This window comes from Carassius carassius, chromosome 11 (genome assembly GCF_963082965.1).
Source record: "Carassius carassius chromosome 11, fCarCar2.1, whole genome shotgun sequence".
Taxonomy (NCBI): domain Eukaryota; kingdom Metazoa; phylum Chordata; class Actinopteri; order Cypriniformes; family Cyprinidae; genus Carassius; species Carassius carassius.
In genome coordinates this window covers 25715448-25737006 of record NC_081765.1, presented here as the reverse complement: position 1 = coordinate 25737006, position 21559 = coordinate 25715448, and the positions used below count along the sequence as shown (strand labels likewise).

The following is a 21559-nucleotide window of genomic DNA, read 5'->3' as shown; positions in this document are numbered from 1 at the left end:
TCACTTCCGACTGCTTCAAAGTGATTCCCAATCAATGAATAGTACACATTAATGCCAAGCGATTGCTTATGAACTCGAGTTGATGAATTATGACAATGTCTACTTTATGACCTTTATATAATATGCTTCAGACAGTTGTAAGAATGCATATTTTCTCTCTCATCTGAAGAATCAGCCAGCAAAAGTATAGACATTTCAAAATAAGAGTCCCAGTGTATTTCGGACTTGTTTATAAGTAAACTTTCATAGTAAACTATTGTCAGAGTGACAAAAGCCACTGACAGTCAAGTAGTATCAACAGGGCCTGACTGACAACCCGAGCATTTCATTTTCCTCACAATAGAATGCCACACAAGCCTACACTTAGAGGTCAGAAGAAACTTTCCAACTGCTTGGAATATACACTCAAGAATGTCCTCTGGGGGGGAGGAAGCTGGTGACATCTTGACAGTGAGAAAGGAATGTGGACAAACCTTGCCAACAAAACGGAAACCTTAGAAAGGCAGAACTACTACAGCTGATATTCAGCAAAGAGCATTTTTTCTTATCAAACACACACATGCAGCTTTTACGACAGCAGGTGCTGACCAGTGCAGGAAATCTGATGTCAGCTGAGTGTGCATGACTGTAGTGTGTGTGTCAAAGACAACTTTCTCTAATCCATCAAGTTGCTGGGGTGTCCAAAGCCAGTGTGTGGTCCATAAAACTCACAATATTGGTAAAAAGTCAAGACATGGACGTAAGCATGACTCCATTTTAGACTGACTCTCTAAATAACAACTTTAAATACTCCAGCAGTGAGAGCGAGGGCGGCTCAGCAAAAGATTGTGTGTAAAGCACAGACAAGCAGATAAAAATCTGTCTAAACATTCTCACACTCGCAAGAAGGGAGTGAAACTAGATGAACAACATAAAGGCCAAACTAAAAGATATATAATGCTTATACACAAAAACATACACACACAGTACAGACCAAAAGTTTGGAGACATTACTATTTTTAATGTTTTTGAAAGAAGTTTCTTCTGCTCATCAAGCCTGCATTTATTTGATCAAAAATACAGAAAAAACAGTAATATTGTGAAATATTACTACAACTTAAAATAATATTTTTCTATTTGAATATACTTTAAAAAAAAAGAATTTATTCCTGTGATGCAAAGCTGAATTTTCAGCATCATTACTCCAGCCTTCAGTGTCACATGTAACATCCAGTCTATCACATGATCATTTAGAAATCATTCTAATATTCTGATTTATTATGAGTGTTGGAAACAGTTCTGCTGTCTAATATATTTGATGAATAAAAGGTTAAAAAGAACTGCATTTATTCAAAATAAAAAAAAAATTCTAATAATATATATTCTAATAATATATTTTCTTTACTATCACTTTTTATCAATTTAACACATCCTTGCTGAATAAAAGTATTGATTTTATTTAAAAAAAGAAAGAAAATAAATTACTGACCCCAAATTACTGATCAGTAGTGTATATTGTTATTACAAAATATTTATATTTTAAAAACATAGCTTCTTTTTTCTTTACTTTTTATTCATTAAAAGTATCCTAAAAAAGTATCACATGTTCTGAAAAAATATTAGACAGCAGAACTGTTTCAAACTTTGATAATGAATCATCATATTAGAATGATTTCTAAAGGATCATGTGATAATGATCCTAAAAATTCAGCACAGAAATAAATGATAATTTTTAAGTATAATAAATTTAAAAACAATTAATTTAAATTGTAATAATATATCACAATATTCATTTTTTTCTGTATTTTTGACCAAATAAATGCAGACTTGATGAGCAGAAGAAACTTCTTTCAAAAACATTAAAAATAGTAATGTTTCCAAACTTTTGGTCTATACTGTACATCACATACCATTCAAAAGTTTGGGCCCAGTATGATTTCAGCAATTAATCATTCAACTGATCAAGTGTTTTTTAATAGACACTTTTTTTATTTTCCTATTCAAAGAATCCCGAAAACCGTAATTTTAGAGTCAGTTTTATTTTTAATTTTTTGGAAATAAATTGATGCAATGAATTACAGTAAAGATATCATGAGAATCAGACTGAAAAACGTATAGCACCCCTGACAACTAATGTTTTTCAATTGAAGGCAGATCCATGGCCTGGATTACTGAATGCTGTCCGATGCAACCATAAGAAAATCAGGTTCAAACAGGACTAACATACTAATGCATGAGGTATACTGTACTCTAAAACAAAACAAAGGACCTAATGGACAGTAGCAAACAGCTTAACAGACAGGTGACCTTGGCACAAGCCAAGATTCTCAGGAACTCAGGAGACTGTGTAGTTGACATTGTGTGACATTGGAAGTGTTTTGGTCATTCGTGCTGTTGAAGGGCAGCTGAATTAACAGCTCTTGACATGTCCACATCAGCACCTCTGAAACATCCATTCCATCTCACTGCTCAAGTAAGATGACAAAGATGTGCATTTTGCTCAGAGATCAGATCAGTTTTACGGAGGGCTGAACTCTATAAAGCCCCTTTCACACTGCCATTCCGGCAAATACATGGGTAAAGTGTTCCGGCAATTGTTCCCGGGTCGCTAGATTTTGCACTTTCACACTGCCAGTGATTACCCGGGATATGTGCGTGCTTTCACACACAACCCATAAAGATCCCGTAACGACACGTGACATTAGGGCATGACGTGTAATGTACGAGTCGAAAACACTAGGCACGTTATACTTTCACTGAAGCTAGCGAACGATTTCAGCTTCAGCGCGGACCGATGTGCAGTGTGAAAGGGGCTAAAGGCATGAAGTTCAGCTCGATTTCCTTCAAAAGGCTGGATGAGCTGGTAACACACTGGTTGTCCAGTTGTGATGAAGGATACTTGCGATACACACTATTGTGATCATACCTACTATCTCTAGTAGAGGTTTAACGAATAATCAGGACCGATAGTCGATTGCTGGAACTATCAGCAAAAATCCATGCTGATAGTATGCAGGGTTGTATCCGTTTTAAGGATCTCTCAGAGCTGAGAAGGTTTGCTGTCATTATACAGGACAAGAGTGGGCTCTAGAGTCTGAATCACTGACACCAGGTGCTGTTTGTTTTGACATGTGAGGCTTCACAGAGCGGGACACTTGAGATGTGCATTTAAAATAGACAATGAAAACGGTGTGTACAATATACTATATACAGGTTTTCATATCATTACTAAGTAATTAATTTGTTGGCTAGATGCTGAATTAATTGAAGAAAGAACAGGATGCAAACATTATTGGCACCTCAAGCATTTAAAACATTGTGACAAAAACCCAAATGTTTAATGTCAAGACTGTTACCATGTATTTGCATTACCGTTGATCCAGCTGGTCACATTGATGCATTTGTTAGTCAACAAAATTGCTTATTTAAAGCTAGTGACGTGAGAAGGCAAACATACATGTTGATTCAGCTGACAGAAATCCTGCCGTACCACAAAGCGCCATTCACACAGTTCTCCATTAAGTTACATTTTGGTTGCGTTGTTAATGCAAAGACTTCTAGGGCTACCCCACTAATAGACGACTAACTGAGAACAGACTTAGTTGATCAAAATGTGATTAGTCGCAGAAAAAGTCAGTGCTTGCCTCACAGACATAAAAAATATCTATATAAAGCAAAATATCTACTTTTAAATGAACCACTTCTAAAGCAAATATTTTCAGATTATGTAATCCGTATGAAACATGTACGTCCACTGTGGAGGTGAATCAGTTTTCAGCTGAAAATGCAGAAAACACTAGTTTATCAATGAATTATTATAATGTTATTAATACAACACATATATATATATATATATATATATACATATATATATATATATATATATATATATATGTATATATATATATATATATATATATATATATATAATATAATGTTCTAGCTGTTTTTCCCTGACGCATTCATAATCATTACTTCTGCTGGTGTGCTGTGGCAAGTTTTATGTGTGCCTTGACTGTTGATAAGAAATGGTAACACTTTACAATAAGTGTTTATAAAGGTTAATAAAAGCTGTAGAAGTACTGTTATTTGTTAGAGTGCATTAATTCCAACATTAGCTAATAAAAAATTTTTTTTTACAGTTGTCTCTGTTAACATTCATTCTTGAACTATGAACCAACGTTAATGATCAATATATAATTTATATTTAATATTAATATTTTCATACATTTACAAAGTATGGTTCAGTTCAGTACTTTTTTTTTTTTTGTAAATCACTATTTTAGTTTTTGTTCAATATCCATTAAAAATATATATATTGGTTGATTAATCGGTATCGGCCAGTGTAGTCCATCTAGTTCTAGGTAAAAATCCACTATTTAAACTTTATCAGCAACAGCAGTGTTGTCTAGGGCTGTGCGATTAATCGAAATCGAAATAAAATCGCGATTTGAGTGTGCGCGATTTCGAAATCACTTTCTAGCACGATTTTCCGCAGCCCCGACCTCCCGCAGTACGTTATCTGAACCAATCAGGATGCAGCGCACCTAAGTGGAGCGCGAGAACAGAGCAGACTGGGCATATGCCTAACTCCAGGTTCACACACTCTGTCTGTGATGCGTAACCTTTTTTTTTTCGAGCCCATGTTAACGGAAAAGAACGTTCACACTGCACGCGGTAAAAAGATGAGAACAGAAAAGGTTATAAATAGAAAGGTGCGAAAAGATTTAAAATCTTGCGCATGAACACAGAGAGAGCTGTGAGGGCACAGGACACTGGTTGAGCGAGAGGAGACACGTTGTAAGGCATCGCCTTATACAGTCTATGATCTGAGCACGCGCATCTGATTTTGTTAACAACGCAAAGGAAATATGCGTGCGAGCGCATTATTTTAATGTGCTTTCGCGTTACAATAATGCGCTCTCGTTGCTGCTTCTGAACCGCGTACACGTAACACTGTATACGCACTGTAAACGGAGTACGTGTAAACCTTGGGCATTAAATATATTGGACAAAACATATAACACCTGAAGCACCGCTACAGTGAGCTTTATGACCAATGCATGGCAAAAAAAAAAAAATCCTTCCCTGAACACAGGTTTTATTAGATTTTTTTTATTATAATTTTTTGCCATATGTCTAGATTTTGTTTGACATCTTTACTTAGTGATTATTTTGACTTAAGTCTGTTCTAGAGACATGTTACAACATTTTGATAAAGCTCTCATTGGTTTTCTTTTGGAAATATGTTTTAAATTTATACTGAATGCATAAATGACTGTAAAGCATGTCTGTGTTAATCGTGATTAAAATTGAAATCGCAAAATTGATCAAAAATCGTGATAGGCTTTTTTTTGTCCATATCGCACAGCCCTAGTGTTGTCACAGTACCAAAATTTCAGTAGTCAGTACCAATACAAGTAAAATAAAAATATTACATGAATGAAATTAGTTTAGGAATAATTATGAGCATAATTTAACTAATTATAGAAGTCAATGGAAACCAAAACTGTTTGGATACCAACATTCTTCAAAATATCTTCTTTCATGTTTCACAGAAGAAAGTAAGTCAAACAAGTTTGGAACAACATTAGTAAAAAATGATGACAGAACTGTCATTTTTGGTGGACCGTTCTTTTCAACACAAACAGAATTGTTTTTAAGCAATGCATACAACAGTGAAACATTTACAGTGAGCTAATTTGTGTATGATACCTACTATGAAATACGATTTCTCTGGTCTAATCAAGCACTAGTAAATTGGATGAATTGCTAACAGCACAGACAAATGGATGCTTTAATGTTGTGTTTGCCAAGCAGGCCTTGATAAATCAACACAAGTTTCAGACTCTAAAAGCAAACCATTGAAGCTCTGCTAGTAGGCTTAGAGTGGCTGTTTAGCACCAACAGACTTCATTAGATGCCTCTTCATAAAGGGAAGCATTGATAGAGCACAATTGTAGGAAGAAGACCAGACAGAGTAGAGAGATACAGAATAGACAGAAACAAAGATAAAGCAAAATTAGGGAAAAAAAACAAACTGGATATTTAAAAAAAAAATCTCAGGCAAAAGATTATTTATATAGTATTTGCTGAAACATAATATCAAACAGCACAGATGGAATCTGTTAAAGCATCCCAATTCTGCAGAAATGTATAGAGCTTTGTGTGTGCACAATTTTTTTTATTGACAAAAGTGACCCTAACTGGTGACTTCTAGAATATAGGATGACACTTGTCACACATATGACTAATCGCTAAGATCAATATGAAGAACAGGATCAATGCTTGAGATCCTTATAACCCTGATTCTACAATTAAATGCATGCACACATAAAGAAACTAACAGAATAATGCAGCCATTCACTTGTATTGTAGGCTTGTTGCGATAGTCGGTGTTACCGGTGATACACGGTGTTTAACCCACCTACCGGTCATAGCACTTGACCACCGGCACCGTCCCCATCGTGTTGAAGTTTTAGCCTATAGCAATAAAGCACTTAATTCAGTTAGTGACTACGTGCCTTCGTAATTTAGCGTAAGCGGAACGAGCGCCGCAGTAAAGCAGCAGTTGTCCGATTTCATTTATCATTTGAGTAGAGTGAGGCGAGCTAACTGGCAAAGGATGGCGGAAGATCTGGTTTCAAAGCGAACTGTTGCAATTTAAAATGAAGGTTTTTCGTTTATTGTTTCTCATTTAGCCTATTTATAATTTTTTTTGTACGATGTATGCAGTTAATAGGCCTACCTCTTTTTTTTAACAGCTCAACGTGAGTTTAATTTTTATATTAGTTTTTTTTGCACTTAAGTGTCCAGTGATTATTCGGCTAGGCTACCTTATTTAACGAAGTTTTTGATGTTCGTTCGTTTCATAATCGATGGCTGTGCGGTGTTTTTTTTTTTTTTTTTGCTGAAAAAGGCAGGCACTTTATTTAACGAATATTTATAATTATTTAACGAGTCTTGTTTGATACTTGCACGATGTGTGCAGTGGTTCGTTTTGTTAATAAATGCACTTTAAAGGTGTTTCATAAGTGCTTTTGTTTAGTTTTTGCATAGTGTGTTAAGTTATTCATTTTGCAATAAAGATGTGTGTAATACAAGCGAGTGTCTTATTGTTTTGTGTATTTTTATTAAGAATAAAATAAATTAACCCATGATTAATTCAAACAAATGCTACTGAATTGCCGCTAATTAAAGTGAAAGTAAATTGAGACGTGTGCACGTCTGCACGACCGCATTTTCAGCCACCCGAAATCCCCGAAACGCAACCCCGTTGACACCGGGATTACCGTTTTTTTTTTACACGTCGATTAACCGGTGGAAAAAATCCGTCACCGCAACATCCCTATTGTATTGTATCTAAATGCAGGGTCAGATTAAGATGTTTTCCAATTAATAGTTTGACTAATGGATAGCATGCAGTATTTTTAAATGGTTAGTTAAAATGTGCTTTTTAAAATTTAATGCCACTGTGCTAACAAAATTGAAATACACTGGAAAATATGGTGTCATAAAAACAAATGGTTAGAGAAGAAATTACATCCACCCTAACCCTGTGCTTATATAGTCAACATGAAAACGTGAGGATTTATATAATTAGGCATGCACAATTAATTACGATTAAAACTAGGTGTTTACATATCAGAGGGAGGAAAATGATTTTGAACCCTATTCACTGAACGTGAACAATGCTGATCATGTCTTAACATGATTTCAAGCTCATAACCATATAATTTCTAATTTTCCTACACAAAAACAAACATTGGCATATGATGAGCTATTATTATGTCATACAAGCACAAAGGTCTATTCAGAGGACGGAAACACTCATTCAGTAAGACTGACGAAAGCACAAGGGCAAAAAGATGGGTTACATAAAAAGATAGCACTATTTCCCGCTCAATGTAGATAAGCTATACATCTGTAGAGAAAAGCACAGGCTTCTCTGTTCATGCACAGTGGAACAACACATCTAATGCAGTGGCACTAAAAAGCACCTTTGTGAGATGTTCATTTGTTCATGTGAAGTTTGGAATAATTATCAAAAAAAAAAATAAAAATAAAACCTAAATACAAATAAAAAATTCAACCTAAATAATAAATACACTGGTCAATGTAAAGTGTGCAATAAACTGCAGAATAAGGTGATTAAAAATAAATGTATTAAAATTTAAAAATATATATTCTTTTTAATCAATTCAAGATTCTTTAATAAAATATGGGCCAAACACAAATTTTTTTTTATATTTATAAAATATTTAAAAAAATGCCAAATATCGGCCGATATCAGCCTTGGTCATATATATTGGTCGACCACTACTCTCTGATGATTTAGCAATAAATATTCGAGAGTTTAAAAGCTGTGGGAGTTTGAAGAAAGAGAAGACAGCTGGGCAGAGAGACAGAGGTGGAACGTTGCAAATTAAATCAAAGTCTCGTCTTCCGGAATCTTTAGTAGCTTAAGAGAGACAGACTACAGCAGCCGCTCTCTGCATGCAATCATTCCCTCACTGTACTCTGGCATCCCATCACCCCCTGCGTCAACACCATCATGGCGCTCTCCTGCCGGCTAGTGTTGTCAAAAATATCTATATTTCGATAAATATCGATACTGAAATATCTGAACGGTACCAATACTAATTTCCCGAAGTATCGATACTAGCCGCGCTTTCACTTTCACTTCTCTCCAAAGGCGCGTTGACAACCACCACACGCGCATTCGTCTCATTCGCTCTGGTTAGCAAAAGTGAAGTGAATGGAAAGATGGCGAGTGCAGCCCCCGCGCGACCGGCATTGGTTGATAAGGAACACAGCAGGATTGCTATCTGGAAATATTTTGCATATGAGGCAAATGAACATGGAAAGCCGAAGGACACAAGCAAGCCAATATGCAAGAGATGCTACAGAACAGTGCTAACAAAAGGCGCTAACACCACTAATATAGCAAAGCACATGAGAGACCGACACCCGGATCTGTATAAAGAATTTCTCGAGGTTGGATTTATTATTATACATTACTGACACTCTATCCTCCAATTTGATACTGTTAAGAGCTTTGACACAATCTGTATTGTTAAAAGCACTATATAAATAAAGGTGACTTGACGTCTTCATGTCGATCCAGTGAGCACTGTTTTCGCGTGTGATGCACGCACGTTTGCGTTTAAATCTGTTCATCAAATAACGTTAATGTATTAACCCTCTGAAGTCGATTAACGCGGATACGCGTTTTGAGTCATTTTCTCCCAATAACCCCGAAAAGAACTTAAATTACACTTTCAGTTTTAATCGTACAGATAAGAGCAATACATCAATCGAATCTGTAAAGGGTCTACTTTTTTTGGATACAGACATAATAACAACAAAACTTTGTGCACTTATAAAATAAAGATAACAAACAAGGTGTGCTGTCTGCAGCCTTTGTCTGCGCTGATCTTTATTTACAAACACGTCATTAAAATGAACTGTAACTCCGTGAACACTCAACGAAGAGACATGAGAGAGATATCTATAGAAAGCTTTTAAAGTAAACAAGTGCCGCCGAAAACAGATATTCTGTGAGAAAGTAATCCATATGAAAACAACGCGATGTCTGTTTTTCATGTCTCCCTTCATTATATCTAATGTGACCACGCCCCCGCGCTGAACGCGCTATTCAGATTCAAACTGAAGCGCGCGGCTTGAATACGCCCATAACAGAAGAAAAAGCAGCCAGACTGTTCTTCAAGTTTTTATTTTACTGTTTGCTTCGCAATGAGAGGAATAAGACATAATTCACCCCAAAAAGATGTGATGTGGTTGAGGATTTGAGAAATGGATTTCCTCAGAAAAAAAAGAATGAAGCACTTTATTCAGCAGAGATCATAAACATGAGTAAGTCTCTTTTTATTTATTTATATACTTGTACTAGTTTTCACATATAGTGTAAACATTTTACTAGTTATACTTTTTCCAAAGACTTTTTCCAAACTATAATTCCTGACTAAATGTATAATCAAGTGAAACATTATTAAGTTTCAATAACAATATAAATCCTAAAAAACCTAACAAATATTCTCAGCTCTTTTCAACATTAATAATAATAATAATAATAATGATAATAATAACAACAATAAATGTTTTTTTTGTAGAAAATAAGATTGTTAAAAGGATTTCTGAAGGATTGTGTGACTGGAGTAATGATGCAAAAATTCAGTTTGAAAGTCAGCTTTGATTGTTCCTGATAAACTGTTTAACTGCTCCCCCAAGTGGATATTAAAGTATGTTGTGGGATAATTAAATATATTCTAAATAAACTACAAACATAAAATTATATAGATTTATTTTGTCTTCACATTCTTTCTTGTAACTCCTTCCTCTCAGTGGCACAGATGACTGAGAGGCTCATTATGCAGCTCATTATGCAGGCCTTTGTCTTCTCAGGTGTAAATCACAATGATATTCATGATAGTTGACGCCTACTCGCATATGACTTTTACCAACAAAAAGTGTCTTAGAAAATTTAAATCAATATATTGTTTTCTGTGAGTGAGTAAACGAGATGATTTTCACATCATTTAGAAAGAAAAATTCTAGGCTACAAGCTCCAGTTCTCAAAAATCCCGGGAACCATTGTTCTTTATGTGTTTTTTTGCCTTATTCAAGCGTTTTAACATTTTTAGTTTTTCACTAACCACGCATAACATTTTTTTTCTCAAAAATACAATCATGTACATGCATGCATTTCACATATTATTATAGCCCAGTTTGTGCTGATTACAGTGAGATTAGACTTTACCCATTTAGATATTTATAAGAAACCGAAAAAAGCACAAATGTCAGGGCATGACAAAACTTCTCCAGGCCCCAAAAATACCCTTAGACTCCAGCTTTTATGACCGATGAGCAATGCTCAAAACTAAATCAGATCTGAAGAGTCTGTTAGCAAACATACAGAGGGAAAAATAAAATGTAAACATGGAGAGGGTTCATCATCCAGAGAAGATGAGGGTGCAGAAACAGAACTCAAAAATGAGTTTTCAGTATATGAAAAGATGCCTGAAATCAGTGCAGGAGAGGACCCACTCACATGGTGGAGGACACATGAGACAACTTTACCTCACCTTGACCAGTTTGCTAAGAAGTATCTGTGTATCTCTGCTTCAAGTTCAGCTTCAGAGCGTGTATTAAGTACATCAGGGCTCCTTTGCAGTGCAGGAAGGGCACGATTTACAGAGGAGCACATTGACATGCTGGTGTTCCTAGCTCAAAACAACTGTAGGATACAGTAATGGGTGTCAATCTCACTCACCTCTGTAGAGAAATCTGCATAAACCTGCAGCAACAGATTCCATTTAATTATTTTGTTTACTAATTTGATACTTGATGCATAAGATTGCACTGATTTTGTTTTTGCTTGAAGTTTAAGTATCTTTTGTTGACATTGTGATTTGATTTTACTTGGAAATACAAAAGATTGCACTTTTTTTTTTTACTTGCACTTTATTGGTTTTTGAATGTAATGCAATCTGAGAGGCTTTTGAACAAGTGCACTACCTCAGGACATTTTTGTTAATGTAAAATATATGTTCTAGACTTGTTATATTTAGCTTTAAATAAAAAAATAACCCCTTAATATTGTGACAGTTTTTTTCTCCGTGGTATCGAAAATGGTATCGAATATCGATATTTTTCAAGGAATCGTATCGAAGTTAGAAATTCTAGTATCGTGACAACACTACTGCCGGCAGCCTGGCTCCGTGCACATCAAACACTGTTCAGCGACAAGCAAGTGGGCTGCACGTGCTAGCTATCACACTGCAGTGAAGGAGGGGGGAAAATTATATTTTTTATTATATATATATATAGCTCACCCCTAAACCATCTCGATTGGGTTCAGGTCCGGTGACTGTGGAGGCCAGGTCATCTGGCGCAGCACCCCATCACTCTCCTTCTTGGTCAAATAGCACTTGATGCCTTCAGTGTGAATCTACAATTTTCATAGTCATGAAAATAAAGAAAACTCTTTGAATGAGAAGGTGTGTCCAAACTTTTGGTCTGTACTGTATATATATATATATATATATATATATATATATATATATATATATATATATATATATATATATATAAAATCACTCACAGCTGAGGACTGAAGAGTCGTCATTGCAGTGGTGTTCAAAAAGAGAGTATGGAGTGATGGAGTAAAGTGAGGAGACAGAGAGAGACAGAGACTACAGAAGTTTGAATAACAAACTGACAGGACAAGAAAAGCATGGAAAGCAGGAAGAAACCTATGAGAACACATTGAGGGGGCGGTGAAGATTAGCCATTGGATATACTACCATTTAATTAAACTGAATGTATTGCTGATCTTCACTTCTATCTACTAAAATCTACCATTATGTTTATACTATTTTGTATGGTGTTCAAGCAAAATGTATTTTTAATGAGAATGTTTATTTTATTTTATTTTTTTAATTTAGAGCAGGGGTGCTGATGGTGACTATAAGGTAAATATAATGCAATTTAAAGGGATAGTTCACCCAAATATTATTTTTGGGTCAACAAACCATTTAATGAATGTAAATAAAATGTACACAAAATTGCTCAAAATGAAATGCACATTTATACTACTACTCAAAAGGTCAGCAAGTTTTTGAAAGAATTATTTTTTGCTCACCAGAGCTGCTTTTATTTGATAAATAATATGAATTTAAAATAACTTTTCTATTTGATGATTTTGACTGATTTCTATTATAAATTAAATTCATTCCTGTGGTGGCAAAGCTGAATTTCTGAAGTGTTCAGTGTCACCTGATCCTTCAGAAATCATAATATGCTGATGTGGTGCTCAAAACGTGTTTTATTGATCAATGTTGAAATAGCTGTGAAATTTTGTGGAAACCATGATACTTTTTTTTCAGTATTCTTTGATGAATAGAACCTTCAAAATAACTTTTATTGGAAATAATTTTGTTACAATGTTAAAGGCTTTAAAGGGTTGGTTCACCCAAAAATGAAAATTATGTCATTAATGTCCGACCAACTTGCCGATTGTAAATTTGCGTTAAGACCGACCAATTATTTTTTTACTCTTAAAACAACTAATACAAACGCAATAAAATACTATTAATTATATTTAAGTATTGTAAATATATAAATTGCCTTGGCCTACATACAAATGAAGGCTATCTTCTTTAATTAAAAAAAAAAACCTTGACGTCATCTGTGTTTACACGGATGTCACATTGTGGCCTGTGCGTTCGCTTCGTCTCATACTCTCACTCACTGTCAGAGTCAACGGCTTGCGCTTGGTAATGATGGCTGCGGCTGCAGTAAACTAAATGTTCGCGGTCACTGTTCAAAGTCATACGGGTTCGGGCACCATAATACATCTAAAAATTAATTAAAACAGCTCGACACCGCTTTAACTTGGCACAAAGTTCTGGAAAAACTGTGCCCAGATCTTTTCCCATCCCTTCTCCTCTCTAGTCTAAAACTGTGACCGTGTCGACTGTCACTTTATGTTCGAAAATCTATTGCACGAATCAAGCACGAATCAACCAACACAAGTTTCGAAAACGAAAATAAGAAAATTATTTTAACGACCTTTTCTCGGAGCGCGTCCAGGTTTTTTTTTTTTTTTTTTTTTACAGGCGTCACACAGCAACTGCAGCTTCGGACAAACACGCATAACAGCAAATAATACTTCTGCACAATGTTTCTCTTTTTACAACAGAAATGTGAATTCAACCGGTATTCAGTCTCATACAGTTTCGGGCTTGAATCGCCTAGGGCTGTCAAAATAGCTGAAAAAACTAAATTCTAATTTTTTACTTAAATATGATCAAAATTCGAATTGTATTCGTATTTTAAATGCATAATTTCAGTTAGGGTGAAGAAAAGCTTTTTGCTTCTCTTCTGAGGCTCAAGATAGCGCATCGAGCAAAATATTACTGCATGTTTATTCAAAGCATTAGAATACATGACTGTGAAAAAAACATAATATTTAAAATAATGTTTATGAACCAATTATTATTAATTAAGTTGCTTAAAGAACTATAAACAAAACAGCATCATGTATGCATGCATTGTTAAATAAATAAAAAGGGCGGAAAACCAGTCACAGGATACATGATGACACAGGAAAACACAGGATACATTTTTTCATTTAAAAACATGAGATGCGCGAAATATGCGTTCTGTGTGAACGGCTTGGTTTCAGTTTTGATGTAAACAAGATCTTCTCCACATTGATTTTTTTTTTAAGTGGCTTCAACTGGATAGGCTAACATAACCTTATAATGCAATGACACATATATTGTCATCGCATCTCGTGCGCGTACACGAGGTAAAAGATGAGAAAGCAGAAACTGCGTGTCGAGCTCGTCCGCCTTTGAAAGTTGTGTAGACACAGCTGTGCGCGCGGCGAGATGGAATGGAACACGGACCGGGGCTCATAAGGCAGCTTCCTTAATGCACACCTAAAATTCATATGCGCATTCGAATGTGGATTTTTATTTTAAATTCGACAAAATATTTTTTTTTGATAGCCTAAGAAAATCGCCTATGCGATTTGTTGTTGTTGAAATGTAATCGTAAACACAGCCATGTTGAAGCCTGCAGTAAATGTTTTGCATTATGGCAGTCCACTCTGCTTATTGTTTTTCGAAAATGTTGCACTCCTGTTTGTCATTTTGCACGTAACTTCACGCCAATAAATCATCAGAAATATTGGTCTTTACCAATATATTGAATCTTTACATTCCTCCTGCCTGTTGTCTGTGGATTTACCTATATTTGGTGTTATTTGCTGTATAAAATTTTAGACATGCAAAATCGATTTTACAATCGATTCAATGAACACTCGTGACTCAACTCAAACAGGATTTTTTTAACAAAAGTGACAACCCAAGAAGGCAAAGTAAACGTTCTCTCATTTGTAGGTTGTATTGATACGTAGCGGTGGATGCAAGTAAAACAGTACCTCATATTTTTTCTCACCTGAAATTCATGCAATAAACATGTTTTTGACAAAGATTTAAATTTGTTTGTGGTCTATATAGCCTGCATCAAAATGAGGTTTGCAATGATGCGCTCGAGGGCACGGGTTGAAGACCCAGTCAGTGACGTCACGATATGCTAATTTGTTTAAATTCATACCGACGTCATCACCATCACAAAAATTTCCTTTTTTTTTACATTGAAACTTGAAAAAAAAAAAATATAGACCGACCTACCAACCCTTGTTTAAAAAAAAATTACTGCAAACCAAAATATTTTTAAGGATGGCCTTATCTTCGGAACACAGTTTACGATATTTTAGATTTAGTCAGAGAGCTCTCAGTCCCTCCATTGAAACTGTGTGTACGGTCTACTGTCCATGTCCAGAAAGGTAAAAAAAACATCATCAAAGTAGTCCATGTGAAATCAGAGGATCAGTTAGAATATTTTGAAGCATCGAAAATTTTGGTCTAAAAATAGCAAAAACTACGACTTTATTCAGCATTGTCTTCTCTTCCGTGTCTGTTGTAAGACAGTTCAAAACACTGCAGTTTGTCATATCCGGTTCGCCAATGAATCATTCGATGTAACCGTCTCTGTTTGAACCAGTTCACCAAATCGAACTGAATCGTTTTAAACGGTTCGCGTCTCCAATACGCATTAATCCACAAATGACTTAAGCTGTTAACTTTTTTAATGTGGCTAACACTCCCTGAACTGCTGTGAAGAACTGCTGAACTGCTGTGAAGAGAGAACTGAAGATGAACACCGAGCCAAGACAGATAATGACTCGTTCACGAGTCAAGAACCGTTTCTGTCAGACGCGTCAGATTCGAGAACCGAGGAGCTGATGATACTGCGCATGTGTGATTCAGCGTGAAGCAGACCGACACACAGAGCATCTGAACCGAACTGATTCTGTGCTAATGCTATGAGCGCGGGTAAACCGAAGGCTTGAATGAAGGGCAATCATCACCAATGACGCCATTAAGTCGAGCGCAAAAGAACCGGTGAACCATTTTCTTCAACCGGTTTATTGAATCGAACTGTCCGAAAGAACTACTGGTTATCCAAAAACCGATGCAACCTGTTCTTAACTCGAGAACGAGTCAGTCTTTTGTTCGTTATCTGGCTCGGCTCGGTGTTCATCTTCAGTTCTCTCTTCACAGCAGTTCAGTCAGTGTACTGTTTGAGTACATGAATTACTCAGGGATATTGGTTTGTTTGAACTCAGAGGGAGTGTCAGCCACATTAAAAAAGTTAACAGCTTAAGTCATTTGTGGATTAATCCGTATTGGAGACGTTAAACATTTAAAACGACTCAGTTCGATTTGGTGAACTGGTTCAAAAAGATCCGGTTACATCGAATGATTTGTTCGCGAACCGGATATCACAAACTGCTTTGTTTTGAACTCTCTCACAACAGACACGGAAGAGAAGACAATGCTGAATAAAGTCGTAGTTTTTGCTATTTTTAGACCAAAATGTATTTTCAATGCTTCAACAAATTCTAACTGACCCTCTGATGTCACATGGATTACTTTGATGATGTTTTTCTTACCTTTCTGGACATGGACAGTATACCGTTCACACTGGGACTGGGAGCTCTCGGACTAAATCTAAAATATCTTAAACTCTGTTCCGAAGATAAATGGAGGTCTTGCGGGTTTGGAACGACATGAGGGTGAGTTATTAATGACATAATTTTCATTTTTGGGTGAACTAATGCTTTAAGGTCTCTTTTGATCAATTTAATGCATTCCTACTGAACAAAAGTATTCATTTCTTAAAATCTTACTGACTGGAGTGCATCTTACACAATAGCTAATCAATTCATTATCAATGCCGATAATGTCATGCATGATGACATAATGTGCAGGGTACAGATATACCTCCTACCAAACATAGGATGACTTCACATTCTCAACTCAAAATTCCAGCACACGCTGACTAAACAAACATTACAAGAGGTTATGCAGCCTACTAAACTTTGAGCCTTGCTCAAATGACAACAGTAACATACTCCACTGCACTGGCTGAAAACAAGCCATGATGCTTGATAAATGTTTAACTAAGACACATTGTCAACACATGGCAAAGCTAGTTTAATGGTTTTCTGTCAGTTTATTATGTTTTTCTTATTGCTGTATAATATTAGAGGGTATTATAAGTACTGGTTCAAGGGATCACAAATTTCCCAGTTCGGATCATATTACAGTTTTTCATCCATTCATCGGATCATTTTTTGGATCAGCAAGAAAAGAAAAATATTTCAATTTAATTTGCTTTCCATTTAATACTTAAAGCGAAGTACTTCTTTGATATCACAGCAAATACTACTAAATTAACTATAGAAAGTTTAAACATGATTAAAGAGACAAGAGAACAGCCAGTAAAAATAAGAAAAATAGACAAATTACAAGCATAAGACCTTTTAAGACCTGATGCACAGATCCGATATAATGATACACATAACATCCGATTTCTTTCTCAGCTGTTTTCATTCACTTGAGACATAACTGACTGCGTTTACATGAATGATTGTCGAGATGGGCATTTTGTCAATTTTATGTGTATGTGTCTGTACAGAGGGTTCAGAAGAGGATTCAGTTCATGTGTGTGTGGCTGTGCTCATAGAGAACCACGCGCAAATAACGAATCAAGCTCCCTTTCACCTAGGGCTGGACGATTATGACTTAAAATCAAAACCTCGATTAATTGAACATTTTACCTAGATTACGATTAATGAACCATTATTTTGTTTCTGTTTTGTTTTTTTGCCCTCATAGTTCACTGACAAGGTTTGTACTGTAAATATGATTGACTATCAGCAGTTATTTTATCTATGTTCTTAACATTTCTTACTAGGGTTGGGTATCGTTTGAATTTTATCGATTCCTAGTTTCGATTCCAATAAGATAAAAAATCCAATATAAAAAAAATTAAGTCGAACATTTAGATGTCAAACATTTTTACAAAACATTCTGTTGCAGCTGAACAACATGAGCAAAAATCAGCAGCCTACAAAACACTGCAAGAGGAATTTTGCCTGCGATTAAAAAAATACCATAGTAAAAACTAGATTTTTCAAATATTAAAGTGTTAAAGACAAGTAATAAGATAGGTCAGTAATAAGAAAGGAACAAACAAATCAATAAGCAATATCATATATAAATACAACTAAACTAAATTTCAGGTACAGAAACTGTAATTAAAAGTTTAAAAACACTGCATAGTTTTCTTTTTATAAATAAAATAAAGATTAATCAAGTAAAGTTATTAAATATATTCAGTCAAGATCAGTGAATGATTTTCTTTTGTTCTTTGATTAACATTAAATGACAGGCAGCGCGTTTATTAGGCTGTTGTCTCTTTAAGCAAAAATACTGTACATGTGTGTTTTCTTTCTCATCTGTTTATGTTCACGTAAGACAAAAATGGCTGCGTTTATGACTATATACTGATGTAGTTTTCTGTATCGTAGTTTCGACTCGGAACAACCTTTTCTACAGTTAAAATAAACAGAACAGTCTGAGAACGGACACAAACTGGGAACCCGCAGCGCGACCACCGACCGCTGCTCTCTATGCACGCACTTGTGCTTCATGTGCGCTGCACACAAACATGCTATAATAAGTTTTGAGATTCTAAGCTACTTTAGTGATAAATCACAGGGCAGCGCTGACGACTAGTTTCTGTGTTCCTCTGTGCGCGCAATCTTCATAGCTACTGTTTATATGAATGTTCGTGCCACAATGCAGCTGCGCGAACATGGTAGATCGATATAAGAATACACATCCGCCATCACTATGTGTTAAACCGGCGTTCACCTCCGTGTTTTGCTTTTATGCCACTGACTGGACGGGGCAGAGTCATGTGGCTACACACGCGCTAGTATGCTTTTAAGGGGGGAAGTGTTAACAGGATTAAAAACCGAAATAACCGACATGGGAAAATTACGTCGGTTAGAGGTTCTGAATTTCGGTTTTGATTATTTTTCGATTAATTGTCCAGGCCTACTTTCACCTTTTCTTTCTGGAATCGTTTTAACATTTGCTTGCTTGTGTAAATATGAACAAATGATAAACGTATACTGTATTATGGCTAAATTTTACAATAAATCCACGGCTCACATGCATGCCGAACCTCGGGGCTTGGTCTGTAAAGCTCATGGATCAACTACGATCTGTTTAATCACTAATTATAAGAAAGCCAGTAGCAAGATTAGGCCTACTTCCCAAAAAGCATGGCACTTTCAAAAGCATTCTTTTTTTTCTGTTTTGCTAGAGGCACAGGAGTTACTTTCAACCCTTTTTAATTCTATTATTATGTGACATTTAAGAATGAAAGGGATATTGAATAAGTAAGAATGCAGGGTGGGACTTTTTAATCTGCTGGGACTTGATTCAATCGGGAAAAATTGGTTTCTATAGTTTTCCCCTGGCATAATGTACAGCAATGTATCGTTCACAATAAGACCAGGGCTGCATTTCCCAAAAGTATCATGAGCCTTGTTGATAGAAACCATGTACATTAATGGGCTCTATGATCAACTGAAGCTCACAATGCTTCTGGGAAATATAGGCATGTATGATGTAAATATGGCCAATTTCCTAGGGTTTTTAAGGTCTAGGCTAATTTTCTACCACAGATTTATATTTTCCATATTTAAATAAGGAGGCAATAGCTATTATGCCAAAAGGTTTGTGTCCAGTGCCACATGTCTTTTGTTTCAGGGATATGTAAAACAGTAAAAAGACAGAAAAATATTAAATTTTTTTGTTCAACTTCAGAAACAAAACATAACTCTCAACAATAAAGGGAGGTGCCATACACAACAGTTGCTTTCTATGAAAGTCACATCTGTCCCCACTATTATGAAGTCAATGGTGGTACAAAGGACACAGGTCTAACAGTACATCAGCAGCATGAAAAAAAATACCTCCCTTCTTATCTCCCCCTCCATTTTCCTCTCTCTCCACAGTCTACACATTTCCTCTGTAAGCTGCTTAAAGACAGAATATTCTGCTGCTCTTAAGTGACGTGACATTCAGCCAAGTATGGTGGCCCATACTCAGAATTCGTGCTCTGCATTTAACCCATCTAAAGTGCACACACACAGCAGTGAACACACACACAGAGCAGTGGGCAGCCATTTATGCTGCGGCGCCCGGAAGGCAGTTGGGGGTTCGGTGCCTTGCTCAAGGGCACCTCAGTCGTGATGTTGCCGGCCCGAGGTTTGAACCCACAACCCTAGGGTTAGGAGTCAAACTCTCTAACCACTAGGCCATGACTTCCTTCGCTACAAATTTTTTTACATACGTTTACAGGACTTTAGTGTTGTCACGGTACCAAAATTTCAGTATTCGGTACCGATACCAGTGAAAATCCACGGTTCTCGGTACCAATTTCGGTACCAAAGCAAAACACAAAAATATGCATATTAAAAATAAAAATAACTTTTTAGCACTAAAAATAAAACCAATGCCATTCTTTATACTTATTTACAACTGTGTTTAAAGTTTTTCTACAAGTTATATAATTATGAAAAACAGTAAACAAGTTTCACCCAAATTTAATTTGTCTTTTATTTTTTTGAAATTTAAACATTTTATTTTTGGTAAATAAAGGGGATTTGCTATTAAAATTAAAAAATGGAAGAAATATTGTGATTTATTTCTTTAAAAAATAAAGTATTATAATTTTTTTCAACAGTAGTAGCAGTATCACATACATTTTACTAAATAATAGTAATATTTCTAGCACAATGCCTTGATGTAAAAATTAACTTTTAGGCCTAGCTAATGAATGCATATTTGTCATTTTAACTGAACTTAAGACTGGTGGTGATGCTTAAGATATTTTTGGTCATTGAGGGTTTCTGTAAAAAAATAGTAATAGATCATATTAATTATTATTAAAAGACAATACTACTACTAATTCTACTATCATACCAATGTATATACAATGCACTATGAATTGATGAGCTGCTGGGTTCATGAATATTAATCACGTTGTCTGCGTTCGGTCAAAATGATTTGCTGAAATCAAAACAGGTACGGTAAGAAATCAGCGCCAGCCAATGAAATTGCCATTTGCGCATTAGCTCCGCCCACTACCGGAGAAACCGGTATGTCTTCTGCTTGTTCGAAAATAAATATGAATAATTCTATATGAACTCCATTATTTTGACTGGAGAAGACAACAAAGAATAGTTTACATATAGCGTGTCGATTCAGCGTGTTTTTATACAGTCTATGGGTAAGACTCTCGCTCTCTCTCTCGTTGCATGTGTGAGAAACGGAGCTATCAGTAAATTGACGGTGAGTTGTGCGCCTTCACAAAGAGTTTACAGAGCATCAAATACAGGTGCGCTGTGCGTCCATTGAGATGAACTGAAAAGTTCAGATCGCTTGATGGAGAGAGAACTCTGAAGCTCAGATGCTGAAATTAATGCAAGCGTCATGCGCTTCGGTCTATGTAGTAAACAAACCCGCACATCTCTGCCATTCATTAATTCACACAGAAACGCGCAGAACACATAGCGCGGAAATCATAGCGCTGAACCGGGTTTGAACGGGACCTCGGTACT

The 21559-nt window shown here is 35.8% G+C and overlaps 1 protein-coding gene across 34 annotated transcripts in view; it reads right to left on the bottom strand.

The window, feature by feature from the left end:
* Window positions 1-21559, bottom strand: part of LOC132153094 (CLIP-associating protein 1-like) — a 100151-nt gene that overhangs the window by 66935 nt on the left and 11657 nt on the right. The gene's annotated exons all lie outside the window — the stretch shown is intronic.